Genomic DNA, 16,024 nt, shown 5'->3' on the forward strand with positions numbered 1-16,024 from the left:
TGTGCTAGATTGGTTATACAGAATATGAAATTCAGCAACTCATATCTTTCATTTTTGCAATTTGCTTTAGGTGGATGATGCCAAAACTGCTGTATAATTAAGATATATTGTCCAGGCCGTGGGATGTTACCCCAATGCTAATTATGCAAATTCCCAGCTATGTTTTTACCTAATGGGCCAATGGGAGACACTGTTCCGGAGGACATAATTATGTGATTTTTTTTAAAAATAGGTCAAGAAAACCAAAATTTCCATTAAAAATACAATGAAAATACATATTTTCCATGCTTATTCAGACGTACATTATTATAGAAGCAATGATCTCTAACAGTAAACTGGAACGAGAAATGTAACCTTGTTGTTTTTATTTTTACTTTATTAGACATTTAACCTTTTAAAGATAAAAATATAGGGATGGAACCCCAGTGGCAAGAGAAGCTCTAGGTAATGGCTGAAGATACCATGTGTAGGACGGCACAGGAGCAAGCGTGGATACCATACCTGGTAACTTCCAGGCTATGGCAACCCAGATCCCTCCCTCTGGGTGGAGTAACATTGTGATGGGCGGGGTTACTCAAGAGAGTGAGAGGCTAGCCGTGTACTATAGGTGAGCAGGAACAACCTTAAGCACCTTAGTTTGAAGTAGTGGCGGGGATGGAATAGATCGGGAAATGCAGCACCCACCATCTGAAGGTTGAGCGCCATGACCCAAAGATCCGGTGATGTGGAGCTTCACCCAGAGTCTCCAGGTGAAACCAAAGAGTTCCAAGGTATGGTAGAGACTGGTTACACCAAGGATGGCCAAGCTGGAGACAGGTACAAAGCTGGAACTGAACAGGAACCAGAAATGCTGTAACTTGAGTTCTGAATCGAGGAACACTAGAAATCGTATGCAGGAAGTACAGATGTGGAACGGGTTCTCTTGCACTGGACTGGAGTACAATAACTGAGCAATGAGCCTAAGAAAGTGAGGTGTTATACAGGCCCAACTGATCGCACAGTGTGAACAGCTGATGAAGCAACTGAAAGCTGGGGGGAAGTAAAAGTCAGAGCACCCACCTCATGGTGGCAACTGCCTCCCACAGCACATATCACAGGGCTTAATCCTGGTGTAACCCTCTGCCATTTACTTGTACATTAGAATATTCAATAAATAAATAATATTCTAAAACATGACTAAGCCTTTTCTATTCAATTCAATTCTATACATATATAGGCATAGGAAACACTCATTAAAGTTGGAGAAAAGGAGATTTCATTTCTAGCGTAATATTTTACAGTATGGACAGTTAAGATGCAGAACTTACTGCCAATCAACGTCAGTGAAATATTGGTAGTTTCTTGGTCTTGGTCTTACTAGGTCAACCATGTTTGTGAATGGCATACATAATAGCGCAGAATTACTAATTAAAATGCAACATGAAGCCCAGAAGTAAATTATAATCCAGGAAATCGTGATTTTTCTTTACTTTGAATTAAGAGGGATGGGCTTTACTACCCCTTTGAACACTTGATGCAGCTGCGTTTATTTAGGATTTCAACCAATGTTAGGTCAGCTTATGAACTGAAATATTCCTTCATCCAAGAAAAGTTTAGTTCAGTTATTTCAGCGGTCAGTGAAACTTTAAGCCATGGCACGATTTTTTAAGCTTGATTCCCAAACGTTCAAAGCTTTGCAGTTGGTAACTAAAAATACCAGTATATTTGTTTTCCACGTTGAATGTTTGTAGTGAGGCAACTGCATGTAGAGAAGTATTCTCTGGTGTGATCATACCTGGGAACTCTTCGGGGTTTGATCCAGAGTCTCCGAGTCAAGCTCTGCTTCCCCAGGTTTTCTACTTACATGTCTCTTTCTCCAGGCAGGGGGAGTCGTGTTTAATCACGCCAACCCCCCCACCTACTCAAGACGGTAGAGCATCAGCCGTCAAGTTCCCAGTATGGGTGTGATGCACACCTACTGTAGATCACCAATATGCTATGACTATCTATGACATGGGTGCTAATTCTATATGTGAATACACATCCTTGGCCAAAAGCTTGAATATGGATGTGATAAGTATAAAACCCCCGAACTTCAATCCCAATCCAAAGGGGAAAGCTTCAGTCTATGTATATCTCATAGAATGATCTGAAAGCCCTGATCAATGTATGGAAAGTTTTGAAGACCAGCAATCAGAGCTCCAGAGGAGCCTTACTACTGGATAACGCACCAAACACCGATTTGTCAGTGAACAATGAAGCATTCCTAAAATCCCTCTAGTCCTTCAATCATGCATGTTGGAATCACGCATCCTTTAAATTAGACACATCTGTTGGGTGGTGTATGACAGGTAACCAGCCATTTTAGTTGAGATGAGATGTTACCTTTGTAATTAATATGTGTCCTTAACTTTGATTTTGTTTTCCATGTTAATATAATTTATTTACCTGCACATTGTGATTATCATATACCTGATGTAAATCCTATTATGATGCATTTACTGTTCCTTCCCTATAATGTAAAACACATATTTACACATACAATTAATCCGCTGGTAACATTTTTGCAGCCATGACCCTGCTTATGAATGACATTTTTATATTCCAATAAAACATGGTTTAATGTAAAACACAGATGAAACAATGCATTGTGCAGGGCATGGTAACCACTGTTCTCAGGTGGCACGTCCTGAGGTTAGCCCTTCATAATGCATAGTTGAGTCTGTGAGATGGTCTTGTCTAGACTGCACTCACTTCCCTAAAACTTGCACTTTGACAAATTTGTAAATACATAAACAAACAAATGAATATGCCATTGGGTTTGTATCAGAATTCCAAAGGACAGCTCTGCCCATCTGAAGAAAACGCTACCATTGATTTCAATAGGAGTCATTTCCGGACAGTAACTGGCTGCTTGTAGCACTCATGGAGAGCAGACAGGGTGGTGCGCAGATAAGCCAATGCGTATTAAAGTACTTACTAAGTACCTTAATATCCATTCAGACTGTTTGGGGCGGTAGACTGAACCCTTAAGGAAAAAACAGATATTTTTGGACAGAAACATAGAAATTGGCAGCAGATAAGAACCTTTCAGACCATCTCGTCTGCTCATTTTGTCTGACGTAGGGATCATTCAGCATAGCTTTATGCCTTTCCCATGTTTTATACCAATTGATTTTGCAACCATATTATTCCACGCTGGATCTGCTGAACACTACTCGAGAATTTCGCGATTAATGTTCCATGGCTCCATGGAAAAACAGCAAAGCGTCCCCAGCAGATGTCAAATCCATAAGCGTCAACACAGCTGGAGTCAAGGTGAAGTCATGGCAAGACTGAGACACTATAGGGTATAGAGTGTGTATACTGCAGTCATGGTAATTCCCCACGACCCACTTCTGTTTAATAATGACAACTAATGTTTTCTTAAAGGAGATGTAAAATTAACATGGAGTAAGAACCCACAGTCTGGAAACATTAAGAACATGTGTTGTCTTGTATGAAATATTCTTTATTTTTGAGTTAACTGTTCGAAATGTGTGTGTTTTGGGTTCTTTTTTGGTTTTGAAGGCAGAACAAGCTTCTACTGTCGATAGGAAACATGTTACAATTAAGGTTTTTTTTTTTAACTAAATCTTTTAAATATCATTACCTTAAACATTTGACCTTTCGTTTGGACGGTGTGGTTTTAAATGATTTTTAAAAAAAAAGTAAATTTATTATTTTTATTTTTATTTATTTAAGTAAATTTATTATTTTTATTTATTTAAGTAAATTTATTATTTTTATTTTTATTTATTTATTTATTTTAATTATTTATTATTAGTGGGATTTAAGAAAATTTTTGTGATAAAAGTCATAGATCTTTAGGAAGATATGTATGTAACTTGGTATAGCCATGTATATGTTTTTGGTATACCTAATAAAATAATTATAGATAGATAGATAGATAGATAGATAGATAGATAGATAGATAGATAGATAGATGGACTTGACTGCTCACCGCTGGAGAGGTGAGGAGAACTGTTAAAGAGAAAGGGGAGAGACAAGGAAAAAGAGGAGATATGAGAAGAAAGAAAAGAAGTAATGAGAAATGGGAGTAATGGGAAGAAAGGAAAGATATAATTAGAAAGTAAAGAGAGAGTGTGTTGGTGTTTTGAAAGTATTTGTATGTAAGGGCAACTGTGTATAAGGACAAGACAGAATGTGGCTGCCAGGGCAATTGTAAGCAATGATGTTTGTGTGCAAGGGCCAGTGTGAAAGTGTGTGTGTATGTGTGTATGGGCAGTTGTGTGTTCTTGGGCAGGCCTTTGTAAGGGCGGTGTATGTGTAAATGTGAGTATTTTGGCAGTCTATCCATTACTATTACTGCTTTGGGGCTAAAAAGAATAGGATGATTGGCTCAAACACACATTTTACCCAGTGGGAACTATTAAGTATTATTTTCAATTTTAAAAAAGTGCAGCAACTGTGCCTATCCCTGTCTGTATATAAAAAAAAAGCTAATATTTGTTGAGACGGTGATGATAGATTTCTCCTGATTACCAAGAAGTATGGAATACCTTATAAGGATCCGGATTTCTTGATCTGCTTTATGTAGCAATTATATATACTGTATATATATATATATATATATATATATATATATATATATATATATAGTTATTTTTTAGAGAAAGGATAGCATAAAGCGTATAGTAAAAACAAGTTGGAAATCTACATAGTTGTTCATTTAGCCATATGTAGGGTGTAGCGTTAAGGTTAATAGCAGTGTGTAATAGAACCGTGTGCACTGAATGAATGACATGTTTAAAGGGACACACAATGCAAAATCCCCATCATTCTATTTTTACAGCTGATCACACTGGCTGGCTCTATAGCAGACTGAAGCCCCCTCCGTCCCTTTGTCCTCAGTTGGGTCCTTATGTTTGGCTTGGAAAACGTCCTACATTCCTTTAACTAACCAAACCAGACATAGGACATTTCCTGTTTACTGGGTCAAAGGATAGACATCCCAGTTACAGTAGATGCTGGGAACATTTCCACGCTGATTTAGTGGTAAATGTGTTTGCTAAGGTTGCTTACCCTTGGAGGGCTTTAACACAGCTGCAGTGGCCATTGTAATTTTTCCTGTTTAGAGAAAACAGCTAGAAAAAGAAAGGTTCCAGAATCCCTCCTCCATTGTTGTGTGAGTTACAAGTAGGCAGCCATGTTTCATCCGAAGGGTGGAGAGGACCATGGGTTTCTGTCCTTTCCTCTCTTAGATGTCCACTATTAACTATTTGAATGCCCGGCTGGGGTGATTTATAGCAGGATTCCAAAGGCAGCTGTTGGGGTGTTGACAGGCGGTCACTACGGCTCCAAGAGGTTGAACTGCGGGCATCCATAGCCAGAGCCATGGCTTCCATGGGGCAAGGCGGACAGCTTCCTGAAGCTAACAGAATTCTTCAGGACTCTATTTACCTAATGTATCAGTTTGTCTTATTCTGTCAATTGTAGTTTTGTCCGACCTTTTGAATGGACGAGTTACGCCATTTTTTGACGCTATATAAATAACAGATAATAATAATAATAATAATTGTGAAGGATGTTAAACACTCAAAATACAGAAAATCATAAGGGGCTTATGATTTCACACATGGATGACTTGTTTCCAGCCTACACAGGAAACAAGGAATGAATTTACTGTAACTGTTAACAAAGTCTCCTTTCAGATTACTCTCTTTTTTTTTTACGGCTACAAAAATCATAGGGGATTTTTCTGGGTTTATTTCCAAGCATTCAACTAAAGCCGAGATGACCAGTTAAGTAAGCCTTAACATCTGGATGAGTAGGACTAATTAGTACGTGTTTATATTTGTGGACGATGACTACATGTCCCCTTTACGCAGGGAAATTTACAATAAAGAGCAGCAGACAGAAACCTAATGAGTTCAAAGCAACCCCGCAGTGCTGTTCCAAGAGACTCTGCTGTGAAGCCACGCTGCACCTTCACAGCTTTTAGAGTAACTCAATTAACGTAAACACATAGCTTGTACTTCCGTGGCCAATGAGTATCATTTTTATGGAGATATTCCGTTTAAAATAAGTGGCTACTTTTTATCTCTTCACAAAAAATAATTAGTTTAAAAAAAAGGCATGTTTTGGAATTTTTGATTATTTTACCAGTAAGAATACTTTTTTTTTTTTTACTTTTTTCCATTTATTTTCAAGCATGTCCCTGAGGTCTTGAGTAGTAGCAGCTCGGTCATTAAGCTACAGAATGTGATGGCGCTAGATAAAACAATAAATAATGATAATAATAATTAAGGTTTTTTTTTTCTTTTTAGCTTTGCTGTAGAACAGAGACATCGTTGTCTTAGATGACATATTTCCTGCTTCCTCTGTTCCGTTTTTTTGTTTCTCAGTGGCTGAGGTGCAGGTGCATGATGATGATGGCACCCATGTAGAATTTGGATAAATATGATGTTTCTGTGGGCAGCCACACCAGGAATACCTGGGAACTAATTAGAGGGGGCTTCCTGGAGATCTCTGAAGGAATGGCTTTGTGAGATGGTGAGGCTAGGCGAGCACTAGGGCAGGCCTAGCTGCTTTGGGGCAAATGGCTAGCCATGGGAGGGTCAGGTCTAGCCCCAGATAGCATTTATGGGTTGGTTGTAGGTGTAGAACAAAGTGGGGAGTGGGAATAGTTCCCCTGCCATGGAAAATAAGGAGAATGACATGGAGATTCTAGGGAGCATCACTTCACCTGAAAACTCAGGTCACATAGGTTTCTTTTTTGGGGGAGGGGGTTTGTATTATATAAAGAAACTTATAACCACTTATTTATTGACAGTAGTATTTTTGATACTAAAGGTAAACCTATTCAATTTTGCTATGTCTAATAATAATAATAATTATTATATTTTAAAAAAATAAAAAATAAAAAAACCTAACAACCCAAACACAGTATGACTATTTATTGGAGCTGGTGAGGTGGGTGGCATTTTAATAGCTCCGAATCACAATAAGCATTACAGTTACAATCCTGACTCATTGAATGGGAAAGTTTGGTTTGGAAAGGACCATCAGGAAGCCATCAGCCTAAGAACGGCTAATACTGAGCTTGGCCAGGGTGCTTTCTCGTAATCTCCCTGTGCCGCGATAAAAACAAAAGGACTTCCTGTTTTGGAAAGTCAAAGGTCAGAAGCAGAACTTTGCAGGGGCCATGTGGGACACTTCAAGTAATTACGGTTGTTTATCTAAACCGATTTTACTTTTTTTTTAGACCTTTTTTCATTTGCATACAAATTAAAACCATGCTGTACTCTATACTACCTCTTCATCGAGAAAACACATAAAGCAAGCAAGCAACATTGGGAGAAGAACCTTGTATATTTAATAAGAATGCTCCGCTTTATTTTTTAAATATTAGACCGCTTTTTACGTTACAAAACCTAAACAAATGACATATCGCGATTATAAAAATGCTAATTAGTTTACTTAGCAGCACATAAAGCTACAATGTTATCTCGGTTCCAGTGCCATTGGACCTAACGAAGTATAATCTGTAGTAAGCAATTTAAATCCTTGATCCTGGCACTTTAAGGCCGGCGACTTCCCAATTGCGTGGCAGTTTAAAGGGCTGAATCAACCTGCAGACTTAATGTGGATATGTTTTCCATTTAATATCTCTGTTTACAACAAGGATCATATGATCTTTAGTAAGCACAACTTTTTTTTTCAACAATTGGATTGCAACATTGAGGTTATGATCCCTTAGATGTGGTGAGAGCAGCATAAAACCGGAAAATGACATTCAATCTTGGCCTAAAGATTTCAATAAGACATCTCAGATAGTAGTTTAATCGGTGCTGCTTTGTCCTTGTTTATGCTGATGTTAGAGATGAGGCCAGCACTAACTTTATGAGTAATTTGCCCTGATGAATTTTCTTCTAAACCCAGGTCTAAAGTTATCCTGATTATACCTTCTTAGGAGGGAAATGCAATACACTTAAGCACACTGGCCTCTACTGAAATCCCTACACTTAAGAGACAAACATGAGTGCCTTTTATCACCTCACCCCATTAAGGCACATCATGTTAACCCCCCAACGTGGTATGATGGAAACCACCCTCTTCCCCTGGTCCTCCATGTTGAAGAGGTATCATCCCAGGCGGATACAGTGTACCCCTGATGGCAGTTCTCATCTTTTGTTTGTTATGTGATGCATTGCTTGTTATGTTCTGTTTATTCATTTTATAGAATTTGGGACTATGAAGGTGCTATGTGAATAAATAATAGCAATTCCTGACAAGGAGTAAAAAAACATGGACTCTCCAGAACAATTGGCCGTAGTCACTCTAGACCAATATTCCTCAACCTTTTATTTGGCTGGCACCTACTGTTTGGAGTAACCCCTAGACCCCCTCACAGTCCTCCCTCTTATTTACTTTCCAGAGCAAGTTTCTGGATAGAAACCGTAGAGTTCCCATTACCAGTACAATTATTTTCATTACATTTGCATTACTATTAAGAGTAAAGCTTACTAAAGCCTGCAATCATAACCCACAACCTGACCTCATCATGGATGTACAGGACATTGACCCTGATGCAAGTATCCCAAATATGCAGATATCCAGAGAACATAGACGCCTAAAAACAAAAAATGGGCCAGCAAACTGCTCCATGAACTGTAAGGGATGATGTGGACAAAATACCATGGAAACGTGTTGCGTGAAGGTTAATTAATTAATAAACCATTAATCATTAAGCACTTTTTGATGAACTTGGTCACAAAGTTGGTTATTACTGAGCTCAACTGGTCAGGAACTTTCAGAAGACTGAGCAAGGGACAAAAACGGTATGCTTTTCTTTAGATGTTTGTGTGAGGTTTTTTTTTTGTAGGTTTTTTGAGGAATCATCCTGTAAGGACACATTCTTGGCTTTAGCTTTCCTTTTTCAAATGATTTGACTTTTGAGTTTTTCCATTATTCTAGTCTTTATAGAGAGCCTGGTGAAATATGGACTTCTTATTTGTATGCACCAACGCTCCCGGCACATACAAATAAATCAGCAAGGACAAACAGGTGTGTTCTAGGAGCAAAAAGCATCTACTTACAATATTATATGTGACATGTACTGTAGGTACCCCCATTGAATTCACCATACACCAGTTAAGCAAGTGATAAAGAGATCTGAAATGTAATAACTAGAGCAGGAGCCTATAGATAGAGGAGAGAGAAGTCCTCTCTTGAAACCTTGTTAAATTCGGATCTAGGTTGTTTGCCTGTTTGGGGAATTCAAGGAAATAAATCATATGATGGTCATTTTTCACAAATCCACGATGAACGTTGCTAGATTTATGTAGAATGAAACATTATAAGCATTTTGATATAGTTTTACTAGCAAAGCTTACAGATAAACCAAGTTTCATGCTATAAAACGCTGAGTAGGCATAGAACAAATATACAATTAGAACAATAAACCGAAAGAAAGTAAAGCGCACAAGACACTTTGAAAGGCTTGCTTTAGTGTATACGCGGTGTGGCTTCTTTGTGCAGCTTCCAGTTTTGGGTTGGAAATAATAGGGAATGGTAACAGATGTAGAAAAAAAAACCCCAGAAAGACGTCTCTCTGTGTAATCACTTTTTTTGTGCATGAAGAGCTGGACAATGTGTCTCTCTGTAAAACAAACACATACAAAAAAAAATGTCCTTTGGGGGGTGGGAATCAGGAGGTTTAAATAAAGTCCATATGCTATTTTACTGTGCAATTTGTCTAATGAGACCGGTTCTGGGGCCAAGAAAGGTTCATGCTTGCATCCACCAATTACCTTCTGATATCTCGAAGCGAGGGTTGGGGGTTGAACTCAACCAAGAAATGTTATGCTGAGTTAAACCATACTTCATCTCGGAGAAACTGGATGGCTTCCAAACACATCTGCAGAATCAGGAGAGTGACAAAAAGTGTGGGCAGCTGGAAACTTTCAGAGCTTTACAGTAATGCAACTCCACCGTCTATGTCACTGCTGTTTTATGGACATAAGGGATCGCCTGTATTATGTTAACACATCTGTAATGACAACACTGTCCATCACAACTACAAGACATACATCACGGGATCATACACATGTACATCTGCAAATGTCGTGCATGTGATCCACAGCAATGAATGTGAAACTGGACGCTACGTTGGAGGAACCGGCCAGAAACTGGAGCTAGACGCTCCACTAACATGCACCACGGTTGGCCACCACTTTACCCAGGAGGACCGCTCCATTAAGGACCTCAAACGTATTGGAGGGGACACTTCAAAAACACACAAGCCAGAAACACATTTGAAATAAAGATGATTAACCATTTCAACACTAAGGGCACCAGACTAAACACGGACATAGGGCTCCTGTCACATTATCAGAACTTCATTTCGGTCATTTTATTCTAATTTATGCATTCTGCCTCACTTTGTTTATTTGTCTAAAGACATATGTATGAGTTTTTTGTTTCAACAATGCCATCTCTTCCTTTGCCGCTACAAATTCCTCTCACACTGGCTAACCTAATTTACAACCACCTTAAACCGCAGTGACCTGTACCTGATCCGTCTCTATCATTCCCCTTACCGCCCATACTGCTGCCGTTTGATGTTTTGTGACTTGATAGAGGTTGAGGGAGGTTGATACTCTTGATAGCGGATCCTTAAAATGGAATGTTATTCCAATAAAAAGATATTATTTTATATTGCGGTACACATGTGCCCACCCTTGGCTGATCCTCTGCTCAAATTAACATCATAACCCTGTGCCTTCATTCAAAAGGGCCCACACTTTGTTCAAAAACCCAGGCAAACAATATGTGGCCCTATTTATCCTAGGGTAATGGGTGAGAGTAGGAATATTGTACACAATAAAAAAAATAATAGTGACAAGCTGCCAACACAAGGTCTAAAGCTAATAAGCCCTGACAACTAATTTACTAGTTTATTATTCCCATCAATTTCTGTAAGAAATGTGTTTCTCGTTCATCGAATCTGATTACCAATAAAGCACTTTACTGACAACTTTTAAAGAGAGAATAAAAAATACATCTGATTTGGAACCTCTGTCTCATTATTCATCTTTTCAAACCATTGCTTTCATGTCTCTCCCCTTTGTCTGAGTTTAATGGTTGTATATGCCCCCTCTCCTATTAGATTCAGATGTTCTAGAGCGCCCTCTCCTGTTAGTGGAGAGCATAACTAGCAAATATAAGCCGTCGCAAAGAGTGAATTTTTTTTTTAACATATGTTTTGCATTTGGACTTTCAAGAACACAGTGGCCTAGATTTATAAAAGGGAAAACAAAAATGAACTATTGGGAGCTAAATGTGAGCCTTGTTATTCATGCCGTCTTTATGCCTGCCGTGGGTTGTTATTAAAATGAAATAAATTATTATTCTCCTTGCCATCAATAATTTACAATTCCGAGGCTAGACAGGAAGTGTTTGCATAAATTAATATTTTATTAATATCAAAAGTTCCCCAAATTTACCATTTTTATATTGTGTCTGGTAATGCAAGCCCCTTTCAACCGTGCTCAGGCCTTGTGAGGTCTCGGAGGTAGGCCTTTTAAAAAAAATCTTTGGAGAAGCTGTAAGCTGACCTCATTTTTGGTGGCTTTTTGGTTGTAATTCTAATTTAAATAAAGGGACATCCAGTTCGGCCATTTATTGCTCCTTGTAAAGGGAAGCCGCAGGGTGGGAAGCCCCTGTAGCTTTGGAATAGTAGTAGCTACTCCAGAAATATGGGGATGCGGAAGAAAGTTCACATCAGGGAGGTCAAACAATTACACAATGACCACAGTCATGGGTGTTGTTGCCTTGCAATGTGTATCAAATTGCCCTAAAAGCTGATACTTTTCTAAATGTTTTTCACATTAAGGATCCATAAAAGCTAGAGGTGACCTTGAACTCAAACATCAAAGGACTCCAGAACCTGGCAGAATCAAAAGTCTATGATGAATCTTCTTGGTGTATGGATGAAAACCAGCATTGTTCCACTAGGCTGCGTTGTATGGTGCACAGTATATACTTTCTGGAAAATGTACTTTTTGTTTGAGAAAGAGATCAGGATTCCAAATGACTAAAGGCAACTAATTAATAAAATAACTACCGGCAATTTTTTCCTTTTGATTCTCCCACGGACCTCGTAAATTCTTCAGTCAAAATTGACTTGATGGAATGGTCTGTTATTAGGATTTAAGTAATGGAAAGCTGAAATTGTAGAATGTATAATCATACAGGAAAGGGAGTAGAGTCCTGTGTGTCTAGGCGTCCCAAGACATGATCCCTCCGAGGAACAAATTTTAACGTTTCCTTCCATCATTTGTGTTCCACTTGGGCAAATGCCTAATTGTCAGAACCTTATAGAAGTCTGTGTTTCTCTACTTGGTATTTTCACCTGCCATAATCATAACCAGCATGTTCCATAAACAATGAGCCACAGACCCCTCTAGTGTAGCAAGCTCAAATACATCCCAGGTGCTTCTAACAGCGGTATAGCCTTACTCGGCAGATGAGCCATCTGGTTTAATGTCAAAGCGTTCTTGAAGGACGACTTAGGCCAATTACTTTTTTAAGTCCCACGGAACAAAATATCTTCTCTTTCCGGATAAAATACAATGCTGTATACAATAATGTAGGTTAGCGCTGACCAAGAAAATGGTTTTATCTCATTTTGTTCCAATAAACGTCCTTATCTGCAGACCTGGAGGCCGCCATTGTTGTCAGTCAAGGGATATTTTGGGTGCCTTTTTCTGCTCAAACTCCACATTGAGCTGACTCTTTATGGCAATGCTAATTAAGTCCAACGCCTCATAGACATTAGTCATTGACATCAGGATGGTGAATAAAGGGGTTATCCTTATGTAGAGAAAAGGGAAGTATATATATATATATATATATGCTGAAAATGTAGGTTAAATTAGCATATACTTAATATCTTAATCGCTTCTGAACCTCGGTAAAACATGAAAATGGTGGATTTATTTATATGCTTTACTGATTAATGTGAACATCGATGCGGCCTGCTGACCTTATGATAGATCCAGATTAAGCCTAAAGTACATGACACAATAAAGCATTGTCTAAAAACAAAATGGCATGCTTTCTTGTTGATTTAAATGACCTGGGTGCACTCACTAAACCCTGTTATGAAGATCACCGGGTCCATTTCTAATGATTACATAGGAGACAAAACTATAGAAAATTACACGCTGTTGTTTTTCCATTTTGGTTTGTAAATGAGTTTTGTTGAACAAGTGTTCCATTGATATATGTGTATGTCCTGTAAGTATGAAAATAAAAAGCTAAAAAAAAAACTTTTTAAATACAAATTATGTTGTATTCCTCCCAAAAGTATTATACAATTCTAAAAACCTCCATTGCCTACAAGCTTTAAAGGTATTAAAAATACATAAAAAATAATGTCTGTAATGAGCTTCATAAACCAAAAAAAAACAAAATGCTTGTTGGGTATTACTGATGTTGCTAAAAATAAATTGGGTTCATTTTTAGCACGGTAGGTATCCCATGGAAGAAATACTATATAAAAATAAAATAATAATATTTTATTCCTTATAAATGCTGCGATCTATTCATAAATATACAGATTTAAACTAAAGCCATACTTTTATTTGTGTTGGTTGTGTGCCTTAGTGGTCATTCCACTAAATGAAAATCCCCCTAGATATACACGCATAGTCACTGTATATATATATATATATATATATATATATACCAGGTCCGCAAGGCAGCGCATGCAAGTAAGTTATTTCAAAGATACATATGGTAATGATAATAAGTGCATGACTTTTTTGCAAATCACTTCCAAGGGCAAAGGGTAGGTAATAGCTCCACATCCCTAAATGTTAACGCTTTCCATGACGGAGCTGCGGTGGAGGACTGGCAATGACGTGGTGGCCCTTGCACTTTAAGGCCAGCGGCCGCCTGATAACGTGCGGCCGATGGCTGGATATGCGCAGCCGCACGCTACGTTTTTATGCTGGAGTGGCTCCTCTGTTTCCATGGACAGGAGCAAAAGACGGGGAAATTGTGGTCATTTTCCAAACCGCACAATTGCTGTAGGTCTATCTAAACAAAACAGTATGATTGACTTCAGGAAGGTTCAGTGGTTTTCTTTAACCTAAACACCAATGAAGGGCTACACCGTCACAACAAAGTAGACCTCAAGATCTTATGTCCACATTGAACATCCCGTCTAACTTACCGCAAGCAGGTCTGCGTATTTTGTTTTTATAAAGCTTAATGCACAGCTCTATAGGCATTCTACGTTGGCGTTCTAAGTGGCACGTACACTTGACGTGTCTACGCCTGTGTTACTACTTTCCGCAAGTATATTACTATATTTTATTGTAGGATCATAGCATGATCATGAAGATATTTTGTAAAATCACCCAACGTTTCCCTTGGGGGGCAAGATGGTCCAGAGGGCAGGAAGGCAATTTCTCCCCCAGACAGGTCCTAATTCTCCAAACAGGTGGAGCCCACTGGCATTGATGTTACATGCCCCCCCCCAGAAGGCGCCCACTGGTGATGGGGTTCATTTAACTTATTTTCCACTGGTGCACTACCAAACCAGTTGCCAATGGGCTAGGAACCATGCCCCCCCTAGTCCAAATTGCCTCCCTGTAGTTGGACTAAATGCCTCGCATTCAGAAAAAAAATCATGAAATACATTGTATATTTTAAATAATGGTAACTAAGAGCTTCTTACGGAACAGAACACGAAATAGATGGCGATTTTTATTCTTCATTCACTTGGGGAGGAAGAATTGCTATAAACCCATTTCATTGTTCCCCAGTGTATTTTGCGTGGTATTGTTGCATGAGAGCACATTGAAGAGATCAGAGGATCGTTCAGACGTTTGGGCAGACAGGAAGTATCGAAGTGTTTGTGTTTTTCTCTCCACGTTTCTGTCAGTGTTCATTTATATTTCCTGTTCTAACGAGAGGCCCGATTTGCTGTCAAATTACACAGCAAAAGTGAACTAGGATTGTATTGAAATGCGGCATGGTTTATAATTAGAGGCAGGTGGGTTTTATGATCCTGTGTGTCTGGCAATATCGTTCCATATGTAGGATCTTTTTATAAACGTTTGGTTTTTTTTAAATGATTTTAATTGTTTCAATCACACGGGTTATGCTCAGCCAGGTTTTTCGAGAGGAGCATGAGGCAGAACCCCAAATGGCTTAAAAAAAATTATTCCCTTTCCACCTTTGGGGCCTTGCATGCCTACCTGGGAACTTACCAGAGTAGGCTACCCAGAAGTCTCTTCTCTTCAGGGCAGTGGCTTTGCATAAGCCACAGACAGCATTTAATGGGAGGGCACTGGATGGGGAGCAGGGTAAAGTGGGCACGGGTAAGTGTGTAGGTGGTGTGTGGGCAAAACCTACATTCCTGTGCATGTAGAAAGAATAAATTGATAGAGAGACCCAGGGAGTTCCTATGAGTGGTGTATTTATCTTCAGCGCTGCCCCAGGCCTACGTTTTAGAAGCTCCACCAGCCTCTCCATCCGCACCGTATCCTGCTTCTGACGTCATATATCAGAGCTCTGTGTGTTAAAGGCATGCAGCTTCTTTTAGTGCATTCTATAGAAGCTATGGCTGCTTAGCACAGTCCTCCACAGTGTTAATAGGTCAGTTGGGGAGATCACTTATCTCATTTAATCGGCCTATTGAGCAGTGGAACCACATGGAGCCGGATTGCCCAATAGGGTGATTGGCCAGAACAGGCCATTGGTTTGCTTGTATGACCTTTTGGACCCTTAACATTAATGGGGATCATCTATTATCAATGGAGGAGTTGATGTGGCTGCTAAAACGATTGGTTTTCCTTCAGGTTTCAGAACAAAGATCTTCCTTATGCACTTAACATGAGTAGTAGACCCGTTTTAGTCTATTATTCTATGGAAGCATCCATCATAGGTAGTAACACAAATTCCTTTCCTTTATTCTGCGTGCTGTTTAATCTGTTGTAGAGGTAAAGTCCTTGAAGAAAAATTGTAC

The 16,024-nt window shown here is 39.0% G+C and overlaps 1 long non-coding RNA gene across 2 annotated transcripts in view; it reads left to right on the forward strand.

Moving 5' to 3' along the window:
* The window catches only part of LOC128503499 (uncharacterized), a 289,541-nt gene that overhangs the window by 161,565 nt on the left and 111,952 nt on the right, over positions 1-16,024 (forward strand). The window contains exon 1 of one of the 2 annotated variants that reach the window (XR_008355247.1): positions 15,384-15,394. The exons of the other annotated variant lie outside the window; for it this stretch is intronic. This is a non-coding gene — a long non-coding RNA (uncharacterized LOC128503499). Of the gene's footprint in view, positions 1-15,383; positions 15,395-16,024 lie in introns of those variants that run through there. 2 annotated transcript variants of the gene reach the window in all.

This window comes from Spea bombifrons, chromosome 8 (assembly GCF_027358695.1).
Source record: "Spea bombifrons isolate aSpeBom1 chromosome 8, aSpeBom1.2.pri, whole genome shotgun sequence".
NCBI lineage: Eukaryota > Metazoa > Chordata > Amphibia > Anura > Pelobatidae > Spea > Spea bombifrons.